At 48.2% G+C, this 16,754-nt stretch overlaps 1 protein-coding gene across 1 annotated transcript in view; it reads right to left on the bottom strand.

Annotated features, from left to right (window-relative positions):
- RIN3 (Ras and Rab interactor 3) overlaps positions 1-16,754 on the bottom strand; it is a 136,400-nt gene that overhangs the window by 43,673 nt on the left and 75,973 nt on the right. The gene's annotated exons all lie outside the window — the stretch shown is intronic.

Below are 16,754 nucleotides of genomic sequence, written 5' to 3'. Positions count from 1 at the left end.
CCCTGCAGCAGAGCACCAGGGCCAGGGGCCCAGAGATGCTGAGCTGCTCACCAGGGGTCTTGGCAGCCGCCCGCCCCCACGCCGCCTGACTCTCATCCCAGGGCCCCATGCACCCGACAAGTGATGCTCTCTGCACGTGGGACCCACAGTGAACTTTCCCGGGCATCAGAGGGCCAAGAAACATGTGTGCCTCACACTTCATTTCCAACTTCCTCAGGTTCTTCTGAGCATCCACGGGGTGGAGGTAGGTATAAGGCTGGAGCTGGGTCCCAGGTCTGGCTCCAACCTTGAGGTAGACAGTATGACTATGGGTTTGCCCCTTCCCCTCTCAGTACCCCAGTTCCTCTACGTGCAAAGGGAAGAGCCCTTCCAACACTAAGCACTCTTGTGTCTAGCTGACTGCAGCCTGCTTCCAAAGCCTAGGACAGCATTCTGCTGCACTGGTGATCTACGATACGCAAACCAACATGTTTTGTTCTAATAACTTTATTTTAATACTTTCCTTCTTTCTATATGCTACTGCACTGTTCTAAACAGTTAACATGATTTTTTTAAAAAGATCGTGCTTAGTCACTCAGTCCTGTGTGACTCTTTGTGACCCCATGGACTGTAGCCCGCCAGGCTCCTCTGACCATGGGGATTCTCCAGGCAAGAATACTGGACTGGGTTGCCATGTCCTCCTCCAGAGGATCTTCGCGACTCAGGGATCAAACCCAGATCTCCCTGGGTTTGCACTGCAGGTGGGTTCTTTACTGCCTGAGCCACCAGGGAATTACATTCATCATTTATTTATAGCAAAGAGATCATGGTCTCTCATTAGGATAGATATAAAAATTTTACAAGAGAGTTTAAAGAAAAACATTAAGTAGGTTACAGTTCTTGGAGGTACTGGCAAGATGCCCATAAATAACAAGTCAGAGAAACATCAGGGCATGGAATTACCACCCTTTGTGAATGAATGGACATGAGGTGGTCCACAGCACCACCTAGTGGCACATCCGTGCATCACGGACCTTAGCAGCACCAACTGACCAAGGGAAAGTGAAAGTGAAGTTGCTCAGTTGTGTCTGACTCTTTGCGACCCCATGGACTGTAGCCCACCAGGCTCCTCTGTCCATGTTATTTTCCAGGCAAGAGTACTGGAGTGGGGTGCCATTTATAGGCTGGGATCAAAAGATCTCCGGTTGCTGGGAGAGGTAGAGTGGATGCTCCATCTGTAAACTGGAGTTAAGACCTTTCTCATGAATCCTTCAAGAGGAATTAGTGGTGATGCACGCAAAAAGCCTAGCTTCTTTATACCGGGCCTGCTCAACAATGAGCAGTTTTCCTTCACCACTGAGACGTGGTCTGACCTTTGCAGACACAGATGAAACCTTTAAGATAAGCAGTCCCTTCCTCTCCTGTGCCCCTACGACTTTCTATAAAGCCCACAGTTCCTTTAGACTTAGTTTACGCCCACTCTGGTCCCTTCCTCAGGAGCAAGGACCAGGGCTCATCCATTTGTGTGGCTGGGGCCACGCACAGTTCTGGATATAGTGGCCCAGTCCCCTTTTTACTGTGAAAACAGTAGATCTGTCAAAGCACAAGGGCGGATCAAGGTCATGTTTGTTTCTTTGTAACCAGGCCTCTTCTGCCCTACCCCCAGCCCCCAGTTCATACTTCCCCGTCCTGCTCGTGGGAATAGCACAGCAAGGCCACACCCAGGGGCGCTCCTGCCTGCCAGGGCCAGGGCTTTTCCCACACTTGAGCCCTCCTCAGGGCCTATGTTGGAGAAGGCAATGGCACCCCACTCCAGTACTCTTGCCTGGAAAGTCCCATGGACGGAGAAGCCTGGTGGGCTGCAGTCCATGGGGTCGCGAAGAGTCAGACAGGACTCAGCGACTTCCCTTTCACTTTTCACTTTCATGCATTGGAGAAGGAAATGGCAACCCACTCCAGTGTTCTTGCCTGGAGAATCCCAAGGACAGTGGAGCCTGGTGGGCTGCCGTCTATGGGGTCGCACAAGACTGAATCAACTTAGCAGCAGCAGCAGCAGCAGCAGGGCCTATGTGTGGCATGCAGTTTCAGTTCAGTTCAGTTCAGCCACTCAGTCGTGTCCAACTCTTCGCAACCCCATGAATTGCAGCACGCCAGGCCTCCCTGTCCATCACCATCTCCCGGAGTTTACCCAAACTCATGTCCATCAAGTCGGTGATGCCATCCAGTCATCTCATCCTCTGTCGTCCCTGTCTCCTCCTGCCCCTAATCCCTCCCAGCATCAGGGTCTTTTCCAATGAGTCAGCTCTTCACATGAAGTGGCCAAAGTACTGGAGTTTCAGCTTTAGCATCAGTCCTTCCAATGAACACCCAGGACTGATCTGCTTTAGGATGGACTGGTTGGATCTCCTTGCAGTCCAAGGGATTATCAAGAGTCTTCTCCAACACCACAGTTCAAAAGCATCAATTCTTCGGTGCTCAGCTTTCTTCACAGTCCAACTCTCACATCCATACATGACCACAGGAAAAACCATTTCCTTGACTAGACGGACCTTTGCTGGCAAAGTAATGTCTCTGCTTTTCAATATGCTATCTAGGTTGGTCATAACTTTCCTTCCAAGGAGTAAGCGTCTTTTAATTTCATGGCTGCAATCATCATCTGCAGTGATTTTGGAGCCCAAAAATATAAAGTCTGACACTGTTTCCACTGTTTCCCCATCTATTTCCCATGAAGTGATGGGACAAGATGCCATGATTTTAGTTTTCTGAATGTTGAGCTTTAAGCCAACCTTTTCACTCTCCTCTTTCACTTTCACCAAGAGGCTTTTTAGTTTCTCGTCACTTTCTGCCATAAGGGTCGTGTCATCTGCATATCTGAGGTTATTGATATTTCTCCCGGCAATCTTGATTCCAGATTGTGCTTCTTCCAGCCCAGTGTTTCTCATGATGTAGTATGCAGTTTGGGAGATAATAAATGTCTGCTAAAAGTCTGACTGGGGATTCCCTGCTCGTCTAGTTGAGAATTCTAGTTAAGAATCCGCCTGCCAATGCAGGGGACATGGGTTTGATCTCTGGTCCAGGAACATCCCATGGAGCAGCTAAGCCCATGCACCACAGCTACTGAAGCCCACGCGCTCTAGAGCTAGAGCTCTGCAACAAGAGAAGCTATGCAACGAGAAGCCTGTGCCCCCCAACTAGAGAGTAGCCCCAACTCGCCGCAACTAGAGAAAGCCCATGTGCAGCAACTGACTCATCACAGCCAAAAACGAATAAAAGTACAGAAATGAATAAACAGTTCAAAACATAAAAGTCTGTCTGGCAGAGGGACCCCAGAGGAGCAGAGGCCTCGGCGGGGTGAGGGGGGACGTGGTGCCTTGGCCAGGGTCTCAGGCCTCCCACCACGTGGCTCATGCCCTCCCTCCAGGGGCCCAAAGGGACACCTGGGACATGAAGGAGCCCCGACAGGCAGCCTCACATTGTTCTGGAGCAGAGGTGAACGCAAATCAGTAAGAGCTAGACAGGCCTTTGTTCCAGAGGGTGGGTTGGCGCTCAGCTTCCAGGACAGCCCTGTGTCCTGCACGGGCCGGTGGGTGTGTGCAGCGCCCCGACCAAATGGCCTGAGTGTGAACATGTCTCCATCACGATTGCTTAGCGTCCCTGAACCTCAGTTTCTTCAGCTGTATGTGTGCCTGAATGCTCAGTTGCTTCATTCATGTCCAACTCTTTGTGACTCCATGGACTGTGTAGCCCAACAGGCTCTTCTGTCCATGGGATTTCCCAGGCAAAAATCCTGGAGTGGGTTGCCAGTTCCTTCTCCAAGGCATCATTTGAACCCAGGGATCAAACCTGCGCCTCTTATGTCTCCTTCATGGACAGGCGTGTTCTTTACCACTAGCACCACCTGGGAAACCCCTTCAGCTGTATAACAGAGTGAATAAAGTACCTGTCTGCTGTGGGCTGAACTGTGTCTCCCAGAAAGACAGACTGTGATCCTAACCCCTGGTACCCGCGAGTGTGACTTTATTTGGAAACAGGGTCTTGGCGGATGGAATCAAGTCCACATGAGGTCTGACCAGATTGGGGTGGGCCCTAAACCCAATGATGGGTGTTCTTGTAAGAAAACAGGTGAAGACCTGGGACACAGACACAGAGAGGAGAAGCCACGTGCAATGGAGGCAGATGCAGCCAAAGCCAAGGGTTGCCAGCTGTCACCAGAAGCCAGGAGAGGCCCGAACAGATTCTCCCTGGTCTCCAGGAGGAGCCAACCCTGCCACACCTCGACTTGGGATTGCTGGCCTCCAGGCCTTTGCTCCTGCTCTCTCCCCAGGCAAGGAGGACCCAGCTTCGAGCTTCCTTGCTAATCCTCCTCATTTGTCTTTTGCCTTGAAGGCAAGGACTGTAAACTTCTCTGTATAGCATGCTTGGCAAAAAGGGTATTCTATCACGATACGGCTTCCCAGATGGTGCAGTGGCACAAAATCCGCCTGCCAACACAGGAGACATAAGAGATGCAGATTTGATCCCTGGGTCGGGAAGATCCCCTGGAGAAAGAAATGGCAAATCACTCCAGTATTCCTGCATGGAAAATTCCAAGGACAGAGGGGCCTGGCAGGCTGCAGTCCACAGGATCATAGAGTCGGACACGACTGAGTGAGCACACATAAACTATAAAAAACATACAATTTAGCATTTTAGTAATTTTTAAGAATACTCAGTGGCCTAAGTACATTCACATTTTACAACACAAGGCTTCTTTTTTGATGTGTTGAAAATGTTCTCAGATTGACCCTGGTAGGCTGGGCAACTGAATATACCTAAGGCCACTGAATCATACACTTTAAATGGGTGAATTGTATGATGCTGACTACATGAAGTAAATACATCTCAACAAAGTCATGATTAAGAAAAAAAAAGAAAATGCATACACACACCGTGGACTGAATTTCACTTCCTGTATTACGTTTTTCTGGCACTTTTATAATGAGCATATGTGACATTTGTAAGCAGAGAAACTATGAAGATTCTCTAAATTTTTCTCGAATGTTCTAAATTTCTCTGTAAATGTTTCTTAGGAGCTAAGTGGTCTCCAGAGTCCTCTTGGCTCATGCTACTTTGGTTCCCCTCCGAGCCCCGCAAGGGCTGACAAGCTCCCCGGGTCACCCACTGGGTGTTCCCAACAAGGATGCCGGCTCCCTCTGCTCCCCTCTGAAAACTTGAGCAGCGGTGACTCCTCCACTGTGTACAGCCTCCAGCCTCCTCAGTGGAAAGAGCAGTGGGAAAGACCAGCCCCCGTCTAAACCATCTCTCTTTCAAAGAGTGAGGAGAAAAAACAGCACCAGCTAGTCCCATCTGCTATGTCCCCAGCTGACAACAGGTGCCAACAATGGGACTTGCCGCTGCCTAGAGAAAAAGAAACCTTTCTCCTCCTGACTCACCATCAAGGCTGAGTCAAGACAAGGTGGAGAGTCCGGCTCCACGCACAGCAGCCTGGCTTCTGGTCTTTACAATCTCAACATCAAAACGAGTAATCCACAAAGAACCAAAAGCTGTTCGAAGATTCATTTGTTAGGAAATTCCATTTTATCACTCAGTAATACAAATGAACTGCCAAGGCAGGAATGGTGTACATATCTTTAGTTCTCCATGGTACCCTCAGCACCAGGCATGGTGCTTAGCACATCGCTAGCTCTCCAATATTTATGTAACTATTTCTTTAGCAAATGTTTTCTTTGGAAATACAGGTCCACAGGAAGTTGCAGAGATAAACAGAGAGGCCCTCTTCACTTTTCATCCAGTTTCCCTCAATGGCAATATCAGGGTGCTTAATTAGAGGACAAGATCTGAACCAGGAAACCAACCTTTGTGTGATCCACAGAACTCATTCAGAGCTTAGCAGGTTTATACTAGCTCTTGTGCATATGAATGTGTGTATGTAGAGAACTATGCAATTTTATCCCATGTGTAAATCCCAGCTGCCTGTAATCACTACCTCTATCAAGGTATTTCATATCACATCCACCCCAACCCTTGGCAACCACAATCTGTTTTCTATCTCTTTGATCACATGATTGAATGTCATATAAATGGGGTCATACAGGACATATTCTTTGGGACTGGCTTTTCCCATTCTGCTTCATTTCCTCAAGGGTCATCCAAGTTATTGAGTGAATCAATACCCCAGTTCCTTTTTAGTGCTGAGTAGTAACCTATGGTCTGGGTGTACCTTGGTCATTCACCCACTGAAGGACATCTGGGAATTTCTGGTTTTTAGTGATTATGCACAAAGCTGCTGTGGAACTTTTAGGTCCATGTTTCTGCATGAAAATATGCTTTCCTTCCTCTGGGATATATGCCCCCAAGTGCATTTGCTGGGTCACATGGGGAGTCCATCCTTTGTTTTTCAAAGGAAGGGCTGAGCTGCTCTCCAGAGTGGCTGTACCATTTCACATTCCTACCAGCTACGCAGCAGCGATGCAGCTTCTTCCCCATCCTGGCCAGCTGGGTGTGCTCACTAGTTTTTATTTTGGCCATTCCACTAGGTATCGAGTGTTAGTTCATTGTGGCTTTAATTTGCGTTTCAAAAAGATGCTGAACGCCCTTTCCTGTGCACATCCGCTCTGCTCAAGTGTCTATTCACGTCTTTCCCTGTTTTCTAATTGGACAGGTTTTCAAATGTTGGATTTTTAAAAAAACCATTTTATTAAGATATCATTCACACACCACACAACTCACCAATTTAAAGTGCACGATAGTCTTAGTATATTCACCGATTTGTGCAAACATCACCACAATCAATTTTAGAACATTTTCATTATCCCCCCAAAGAAATGTAATACCCGTCAGCAGTCACTTTCCAATCCTCCCTCCTCCTAGCTTCTGGAAACCACGAATCTACTTCCTGTCCCCACGGATTTGCCTATTTTGCACTTTTTGTATAAATGGAATCATACAACATGTGGTCCTGTGGGCCTGGCTTCTATCATTCAGCATCATTATGTCAGTGTTTGTCCACGCCCGTGTTGTAGCAGGAGTCAGCCTCAGCACTTCACTACTGTTTTTTTTTTAAGTTAACTTTTATTGGAGTATAGTTGGTTCCCAGGTGGCGCTAGTGGTAAAGAATCCACCTGCCAAGGCAGGAGATGCAAGCGACTGGGGTTCAATCCCTGGTTGGGGAAGATCCCCTGGAGTAGGCAATGGCAACCCACTCCAGTATTCTTGCCTGGAAAATTCCACGGGCAGAAAAACCTGGCAGGCTACAGTTCATGGGGCCGTAGAGCTGGGACACAACTGAGCGACTGGGCACCTACAGCCGATTTACAATGTTGTGTTAGTTTCTGCCGTACATGAATACACAAGTCCACTCTCCTCTGGATTCGTTCCCATATAGGTCATCACAGAGGACTGAGTAGCTCTCCCTGTGCCATCAGTGGCACTTCACTCCTCTTTATGTCTGAATAGTATTCTGTTAGATGGATATACCACATTCTGTTTATCCATTCATCACTGATAGATATTTGGGTTGCTTCCACCCCTTGGTTACTACAAATAATACTGCTCTTGGCATTTGTGTACAAATTTTTACATGGACATATATTTTCATATCTTGAGTGTATGCCTAGAAGTGGAATTGCTAGATCCTACAGCAACTCTTCTTTTCACAGCTATCTGTAAGGCCTCCCCAGACAGCCATTTTGCTTTTTTGCATTCCTTTTCCATGGGGATGGTCTTGATCCCTGTCTCCTGTACAAAGTCACGAACCTCAGTCCATAGTTCATCAGGCACTCTATCAGATCAAGTCCCTTAAATCTATTTCTCCCTTCCACTGTATAATCATAAGGGATTTGATTTAGGTCTTACCTGAATGGTCTAGTGGTTTTCCCTACTTTCTTCAATTTAAGTCTGAATTTGGCAATAAGGAGTTCATAATCTGAGCCACAGTCAGCTCCCGGTCTTGTTTTTGCTGACTGTATAGAGCTTCTCCATCTTTGGCTGCAAAGAATATAATCAATCTGATTTTGGTGTTGACCATCTGGTGATGTTCATGTGTTGTGTTGTTGGAAGAGGGTGTTTGCTATGACCAGTGCGTTCTCTTGGCAAAATTCTATTAGCCTTTGCCCGGCTTCATTCGGTACTCCAAGGCCAAATTTGCCTGTTACTCCAGGTGTTTCTTGACTTCCTACTTTTGCATTCCAGTCCCCTATAATGAAAAGGACATCTTTTTTGGGTGTTAGTTCAAAATTCTCCAAGCCAGGCTTCAGCAATACGTGAACCGTGAACTTCCAGATGTTCAAGCTGGTTTTAGAAAAGGCAGAGGAACCAGAGATCCAATTGCCAACACCCACTGGATCATCAAAAAAGCAAGAGAGTTCCAGAAAAACATCTATTTCTGCTTTATTGACTATGCCAAAGCCTTTGACTGTGTGGATCACAATAAACTGTGGAAAATTCTGAAAGACTTGGGAATACTAGACCACCTGACCTGCCTCTTGAGAAACCTATATGCACGTCAGGAAGCACCAGTCAGAACTGGACATGGAACAACAGACTGGTTCCAGATAGGAAAAGGAGTACGTCAAGGCTGTATATCGTCACCCTGCTTATTTAACTTCTATGCAGAGTACATCAAGAGAAACACTGGGCTGGAGGAAGCACAAGCTGGAATCAAGACTGCCGGGAGAAATATCAATAACCTCAGATATGCAGATAACACCACTGTTATGCTACAAAGTGAAGAAGAACTAAAGAGCCTCTTGATGAAAGTGAAAGAGGAGAGTGAAAAAGTTGGCTTAAAACTCAACATTCAGAAAACTAAGATCATGGCATCTGGTCCCATTACTTCATGGGAAATAGATGGGGAAACAGTGTCAGACTTTATTTTTTGGAAATAAATAAATCCAAAATAAAGTGATCCAAAATCACTGCAGATGGTGACTGCAGCCATGAAATTAAAAGACGCTTAGTCCTTGGAAGGAAAGTTATGACCAACCTAGATAGCATATTCAAAAGCAGAGACATTACTTTGCCAACAAAGGTCTGTCTAGTCAAGGCTATGGTTTTTCCAGTAGTCATGTATGGATGTGAGAGTTGGACTGTGAAGAAAGCTGAGCGCCGAAGAATTGATGCTTTTGAACTGTGGTGTTGGAGAAGACTCTTGAGAGTCCCTTGTACTGCAAGATCCAACCAGTCCATTCTGAAGGAGATCAGCCCTGGCTGTTCTTTGGAAGGAATGATGCTAAAGCTGAAACTCCAGTACTTTGGCCACCTCATGCGAAGAGTTGACTCATTGGAAAAGACTCTGATGCTGGGAGGGATTGGGGTCAGGAGGAGAAGGGGACGACAGAGGATGAGACGGCTGGATGGCATCAATGAATCGATGGACATGAGTTTGAGTGAACTCCAGGAGATGGTGATGGACAGGGAGGCCTGGTAGGCTGCAGTCCATGGGGTCGCTAAGAGTCGGACACGACTGAGCGACGTCACTTTCACTTTTCACTTTCATGCATTGGAGAAGGAAATGGCAACACACTCCAGTGTTCTTGCCTGAAGAATCCCAGGGATGGTGGAGCCTGGTGGGCTGCTGTCTATGGGGTCACACAGGGTCAGACACGACTGAAGTGACTTAGCAGCAACAGTAACTCTATGGGCTTCCCCAGTGGCTCAGCGGTAAAGAATCTGCCTGCAATGCAGGAGCCGCAGGAGACGTGGGGTTCTATCCCTGGGTCAGGAAGATCCCCTGGAGGAGGAAATGGCAATCCACTCCAGTATTCTTGCCTAGAAAAGTCCATGGACAGAGAAGCCTGGCAGGCTACAGTCCACGTGTTTATAAAGAGCCAGACACAACTGACTGACTGAGCACACACACAGCATGCACAGTAACTCTACATATTTAAGAAGCTGGTGGAGTGGTTTTCAAAGCTTCTGCACCATTTAACATTTCCACTCGCAGTGTTTAAGTTTCTCCACAGGCGTTCATTGCCTGGTGGTCCAGCGGTTAAGAATCCACCTGCCAATGCAGGGGACACATTCTATCCCTGGTCCAGGAAGATTCTACCTGCCTCAGGGCAACTAAGCCTGTATGCCACAGCTATGGAGCCCCCGAGCCACAACTACTGAAGCCCACGTGCCCTAGAGTGTGTGCTTCGCAACAAGAGAAGGCATGGCAATGAGAAGCCCACGCACCTAACTAGAGAGTAGCCCCCACTTGTTGCAACCATAGAAGACCCGTGAGCAGCAATGAAGACCCGGTGCAGACAAAAATAAACACACAAATAAAATTTAAAAAATAAGTTTCTTCACACCTTTGCTAGTACTTTGTTACTGATTGGAATCATCTTAGCAGGTGTGCAATGGTATCTCACTGTTTTTGTTTTTAACTTATTTTGTATCGGGGTATATAGCTGATTAACAATGTGATAGTTTCAGGTGACAGAGAAGGGGACCCAGCCATACATATACACGTATCCCTCACTGTGGTTTTGATTTGCATTTCCGCAAGGATTAGTGACGTCAAGCATATTTTCATGGATTTATTGGCTATCTGCATATATACTTTGGAAAAATGTCTATTCAGATCCTTTGGTCATTTTTATTTGGGTTACTTGTTTTTTATTGTTGAGTTTTGAGAGTTCTTTTTCTGATATAGATACAAAGCCTTTATCAGATGTGTGATTTGCAAATATTTTTTCCCAGTTGTAACTTGTCTTTTCATCCTTGAACAGGGTTTTTCAAATATTTACTTGAGTGAGAAAAAAATGAATACTGTCCAAATTTGTGAAATAGTAAGCATTCATATGGTGTCACGTAAATAATTCAATAGTTATATGTCCAACCTGCTTTAATGAACTCTGAACTCGTCTTTGCATTTGGTAGTATCTACTGTTGTAATTAGAGGCTTCCTGTGGCTCGGTGGTAAAGAATCCACCTGCCAATGTAGGAGATGCGGGTTCAATCCCTGGGTTAGGAAGATTCCCTGGAGAAGGAAGTGGCAACTCGCTTCAGTATTCTTGCCCGGGAAATCCCATGGACAGAGGAGCCTGACAGGCTATAGTCCAGAGGGTCACAAAGAGTCGGATACAAGTTAGCAATTTAACCACTACCACAACAAACTGTTATAATTAGGGTATGAGAGGGTCTTTAACCAGCTATTATTCTTCTCTAGACCAAAGTCCCCTGTGCCATCTTACTCCTCAGTTCCTGTGCAGGCATTTTCTTCATAGTTGGTCCAAGGGTAAACATCAGCCACACCTGGCTTAATTTTGCCACACACTCCCAGTGACTGAGGTGAATGAAACTGACAAGTGAGAACCCTCTCTCCAGCATGTTCTTTTTAAGCAGAGATGGCTGTTGGCAGGTGCCTTCTTTAGGGTCTGATTCGTCTTTACTGGTAAGTGAAGGTGAGCATCTGTTCACTTAAGCTTGACCCTGGGCTCTGATGAGGAAAAGATCATCATCATGAAAAGAATGTGAAATGTACAGATTACTCAGGAAATGTAAACTGTCTTCCCTGTTGGCAGACGGCCTTGTCAACCTAAGCGATCTCTGTTCAAACACATTCCTTTTGACAACAGGAGTCGTTAATAAATTTCCAGGTATGACCCTCATTGGAAGGGCTGGGTCCGAGTTACTCTTCAGCTAGGACATTATATATTCAACCATTGACAAATATTTATCATGCTCGCGCTCTGTGGAAATCAGGGGAAATAGATTTAGAAATTGAGAGGAAGCCTGGAAGTGAGCAGGGTGACGGGGATTTGCCAACGGTTTAGGCCACAGGACTTATCTGAAACTCCCTCCTGAGGGGGAGAGGTTCAATACAACCAGCTCATTCTTTTTGAGGATTGAAAATGTGGTTGGGTAAGGGTGGGAGGGATGTTCATTGATTTTTATCTAAGAAAAAGCCCTGCAGGTATCAAGGCCTCAGTGTGTACGTTTAGGGAATGTGGCCCCAGATGGATGAGAACTGCCTCATAAGAGTGTCCCCATGTAAAGTAATTAACCTCCAATTAAAATAAATAAATTTATATTAAAAAAAAAAAGTGTCCCCAGAGGGATGAAGGAAGGATTGCTACTGGCAGGAGGGTGGGATCTCGGACCTCTCAGAAAACGGCCTCACACGTGGCTTGGGGAGTCTGGGTGGGCCCGGGAAGTGGCCCCCACCTCAAAGACTTCTGTGACACTGCAGAGCCCACCTTCCCTGAAATGTAACACCCTGAATGGGTTGCCAGACAGATTCTAATAGATTCTGATCCTGCTTCCTGAAAGGGATCCTAGATCGCCAAGCTGGGTCCCTGATAGGAAAGGTCAGGAGTGCAGAGCCTGAGAACGAAAAGCCAACATGACCAGAGGCTGGGGAGTGGCTCCAACTGGAACAGGAAGGGGGGTCACCTGCAGTGACCATGCCCATTCTTTCATGTCCCTCCCACCCCTGTTAGCTCCTTCCTCAGCTGGAAGTTCACACAGTTGCCTTCTGGGTGGAGGGACCTCTGCTGCCCAGCAACACCACAGTTGCCATGGGAACCATGACCTAGACAGTACGTGACAGAGGAGGAAAAAGACTATTTCATACTATCATCAGGCCCAGTCTTCTTTGTTAGCTGAGAATTCCTTGCCCTGTTCCCAGGGGTAGAACTGAAGAGAGTGGCAATTTCTCTGGCGTCCAGAGGACCTTGTGGTTCCAGGCCCAGCTTTAGAACCACTTGCTTCCAGATGCTGCCGCAGTGCATCTGGGTCACCCATGAAGCGAGAGAACAGCCCTGTCCCCTCCAGAAGGAAGGGGCTGCTGGACTAGGGCTGCCGGAAGCTCTGCCTCCAGCAGAGGGCAGAGCTGTCTGGAGAAGCGAGAACAAACAGACCCGTGCCGGGCAGCCGATCTCCTGTGGTCTCAGAGCAGATTCGATGCCCGACCATACAAGGACGGGAGCACAGAGCGGGGCAAATGTCTGTTCCCACTCCAGGCAAAGCCCAAACCCCTACGGTACTGACCAGGCCTGAGCTCCTGGTTCTACCCCCAATGCGCCCAGAGACCAAAGCCTTTAAGTCTCTGAAACTTGCTTTCTCTAACAGCCAAGGGAGGATTTGAGTAACCGAGGCCCTCTCGGGCCCTGCACCTGCTGTGCAGAGGCTGAGTGGCGGTACCCTGCAGACAGGCCTTGAGTGAAGACTAGTAGCCTCTCCCTCAAAGGTGACACAGAGGTCTGGAAGGTCTAGTGGGGAGTAGGTGGGGGGCATCAGGGACCTGGGAGAGGACGCTGATCAGCAAACGTGCCCAAAATCGTTCCCTTTCTGTCTCCCTGGCTGTTACTCATGATCCAGGGTGGGCATCTTGGCCCCTGGTTCACTAGCTGGCCCTGGGGTCTTTTCACTCGTCTATTCACCGGCCTGCCCTCTGTAAAGTCCCAAGCAACCCTGAAGCCTCAGTGTAAGATCATCATTCCTGAGGCCCCAGTCTCCCCCATCAAATATGGACCCCAGGGCAGGACTAGATGCGGGGCACAGCAAGCCGTTGCCCAACGCACCTTTGACTAGAGGCAATGGGAAAGGGACAGGGGAGGACCCGGTAGCCATGGTCAGGGGTCTAAGCAGGGGCCATTTCCACATGCTCCCAGTGCCCCCTGGCAGGGTTTGGCTAGGGAGCAAAGAAGGGCCTCTTCCTCCAGGTGGCTGCAGCCCTGCGAAAACTGCACAACCTGACAAGCAGAACACCAGCTGGATTTAATCCTACCAGGCACTTCTGGGCAGTGCACAAGCTGGGCTGCAGCCCTCAGTATGAGTCATCGCCATCTTTGCTGGTTGTTCTTGGCATAAGGAGCCATCTCCTCTTGATTTCATCTTAAGAATTTTAGGATGAAAAAGGCAGGAATGCCTTCTTACTGAGTTCTCTACCAGACCCCTAGTTTGCTCAGACTAGATCCAAGTACCTGTAAGTTTGCCTCTCAATGGATGGGGAACCACTGAAGGCCAGAACAGAAGGGCTCTTAGAGACAGCTCTTGTCCAACCTCCCTCATCGCACAGACAAGGAAACAGAAGTCCAGAGAAGGCGCATTATCATCTGATGAAAGAGGGTTAGCCTGGGTGTTTCCTAGAGTTCGATTTCGGGCACTCTCTGGACTCTAGATTCTAAGCCTGGACTACTGCTGTTCTGCCTCCTTCTCCCAACTTCACAGTGTGGGTTTTGTCCAGATTTGAGCTTCCTGATTAGTAATAGAGGGTTATCATTTTCAAAGTTTTAATAACAATAACATCATCTATCATTTACCACATGCCTATTATGTGCTAGCCTCTGTATTTCTAACTATCATAACTCCACTATTTTCATATTATGAGCAAATTAAGCCGAGGCTCAGAGAGCTTAAGTAACTGGACTGAGGGCACAGCCCCAGTCATGACCAGGTGTCACCAGCCCCAGGAGCCTGGTGAATGAGACACCTTTTGCTCAGCAGAAGTGACATGGGGCGGGGTGGAGGGGCATGCCAGGGCTTCATACCTACTCTCAGTGTGCCTACTTCACCCGTCAGCTAGCAGGGACACCTTCCCATGGACCACACATCCCCACCTCTGTCACTCAGCAGGCCCCTGGTTCCCCTCGGAGACGGCTTCCTGGGCAGAACGAGCTCCTCTCCCTCTGGCCCAGCACTGGACACACACTCCACTTGAGAGCACCATTTCCCCACACCACAGTGTGTTCACAGGTCTGATGCTGGCCCGAAGCTTCTGGAAAGCAGGGGACGGGCCTTCCTTCTTTCCCAGATCCAGGGCTTTGCCTGGATCACACCATATGCTTGATGGGTCCTGCCATTATTGAAAGCATTTCCTCTGAATCCATGTTGGCAGCCATCTCTGTAGCCTCTGCCACCACACTGTCCAAGCTGTAATAAAAACTGCTTTTTTCTTGGACGGTGCACTTCCGTTTTTAACAACCTCGTCGATGAGGATTTAAGTGTGGGAAAAGGAATGCAGAACGAGCTGTCACAGAGCAGATGGGACTTTGCCGGGGAGCTATTTATAGGTTCAGACGCCAAAACAGAAGGGGAGACGGTGGACAGATGTGCGAACTGTCAAGTGTAAAGGAAGACTAAATAAAGAGTAAAGCCACAGGGAGGTGCTGGGGGAGAAGAAACGGGGAGGGGTTGGGGGAGATGCTGAGCAGAGGCTAACCATCCTGGGGCTTGAGTTACCCATGGGGAAGGAGCTGCAAGGCTGGGAAAGCAATCCACCTGCTCCTTTGCTCAGGCTGTAGGGGCGGGGAGGCGTCTTTGCACCCATCATGAAAAGATGCTGCTGTCTCTGGGAACAGAAAACACAGGAGGAAAAGGACATGCCCTGGGCACCACCCTGATGGCAGGACAGCCCCAAGGGCCACAGGAAGATCCAGCAAGAAACCACTGTCCCCAGAAAACAACCCAGCTTCAGCTTCAGGAGCTTATAAAGTTCATCCCACCTCAGAGTTTCAGAACTCTTATCTGTGGTCTAGGAGAAAGTGGCTGCCACTTATGAGAACTGTGACACTCAGAGAGGTTAAGTGGTTCACCAAAGGTCACAGAGCTGGGAAGTAGTACCAGGATATGACCGGAAGTGAGACTGACTCAGCTCAGGCTCCCAACCTGTGTGCCGGGCCACTGGCTCTTGAGACCTTGCTATCCCATAGAAATATAATTCAAGTCACGTGTGCAATTTAAATTTTGCCCATACTCGTTAGTAATAGTAAACAGAAACAAGTGAAATTAATCTCAGTAATGGCCTATTTAACCCAACATTTTCAAAACAGCATCATTTCAACAAACTATAAATATAAAAAAATTACTGAGACGCATCACAGTCCTTTTTTTCATATGTAGTGTTCAAAATCTGGTGTGTATTTTATACTTACAGCTCATCTCTATTCTGGAGAAGGCAATGGCACCCCACTCCAGTACTCTTGCCTGGAAAATCCCATGGACGGAGGAGCCTGGTGGGCTGCAGTCCATGGGATCACTAAGAGTTGGATGTGACTGAGCGACTTCACTTTCACTTTTCACTTTCATGCATTGGAGAAGGAAGTGGCAACCCACTCCAGTGTTCTTGCTTGGAGAATCCCAGGGACGGGGGAGCCTGGTGGGCTGCCGTCTATGGGGTCGCACAGAGTCGGACACGACTGAAGCGACTTAGCAGCAGCAGCAGCATCTCTATTCAGACTCCACATCTGTAGTGTTCAGTAGCCTCATGCAGCGCGAGGTTGCTGAACTAGATGGCACAGCCTTAAGCAGTGTGCTTGGCCAGGAGCAAATCTGTCCCCCAGGACATGTGTGGCAGGGCATGGACACATCTCAGGTTGTTGGGGGGAATCCAAGGCGGGGTGAGGTGAGGGGTATCACTGACATCTAGTGTGCAGAGGCCCGTGCTTGCTTGGTTGCTAAGTCATGCCTGACTCTTTCTGACCCCATGGACTGTAGCCCACCAGGCTCCTCTGTCCATGGGATTTTCCAAAGATGTTGCTAAACTTACTAATTTAGTGCACAGGACAGCCCCACCACCACTCAAGCAAACAATGATCCAGCTCCAAATACCAAGAGTGCTGAGTTTCAGAAACCCAGCACCAGAGGGTGAACCTGCTTCCCAGGACAACCGGCAAGAGCCAGGAGCCCTGTGGATGCCACATCTACAGCTGCCTGCACACCGCAGATGCCTGACATCAGTGCTGGGACGAAAGTGAATGCAAGACTGGAGCGTCCACCAAGACTCAGAACCCAGGACCTCAGCCTCACAGGAGTCATAATCCCGTCCCAGCCGAGTCACAGGGTAT

Source organism: Bos indicus x Bos taurus, chromosome 21 (genome assembly GCF_003369695.1).
Source record: "Bos indicus x Bos taurus breed Angus x Brahman F1 hybrid chromosome 21, Bos_hybrid_MaternalHap_v2.0, whole genome shotgun sequence".
Lineage (NCBI taxonomy): Eukaryota > Metazoa > Chordata > Mammalia > Artiodactyla > Bovidae > Bos > Bos indicus x Bos taurus.
The sequence above is the reverse complement of the archived record's forward strand: the minus strand, read 5'-3'. Positions and strand labels throughout refer to the sequence as shown.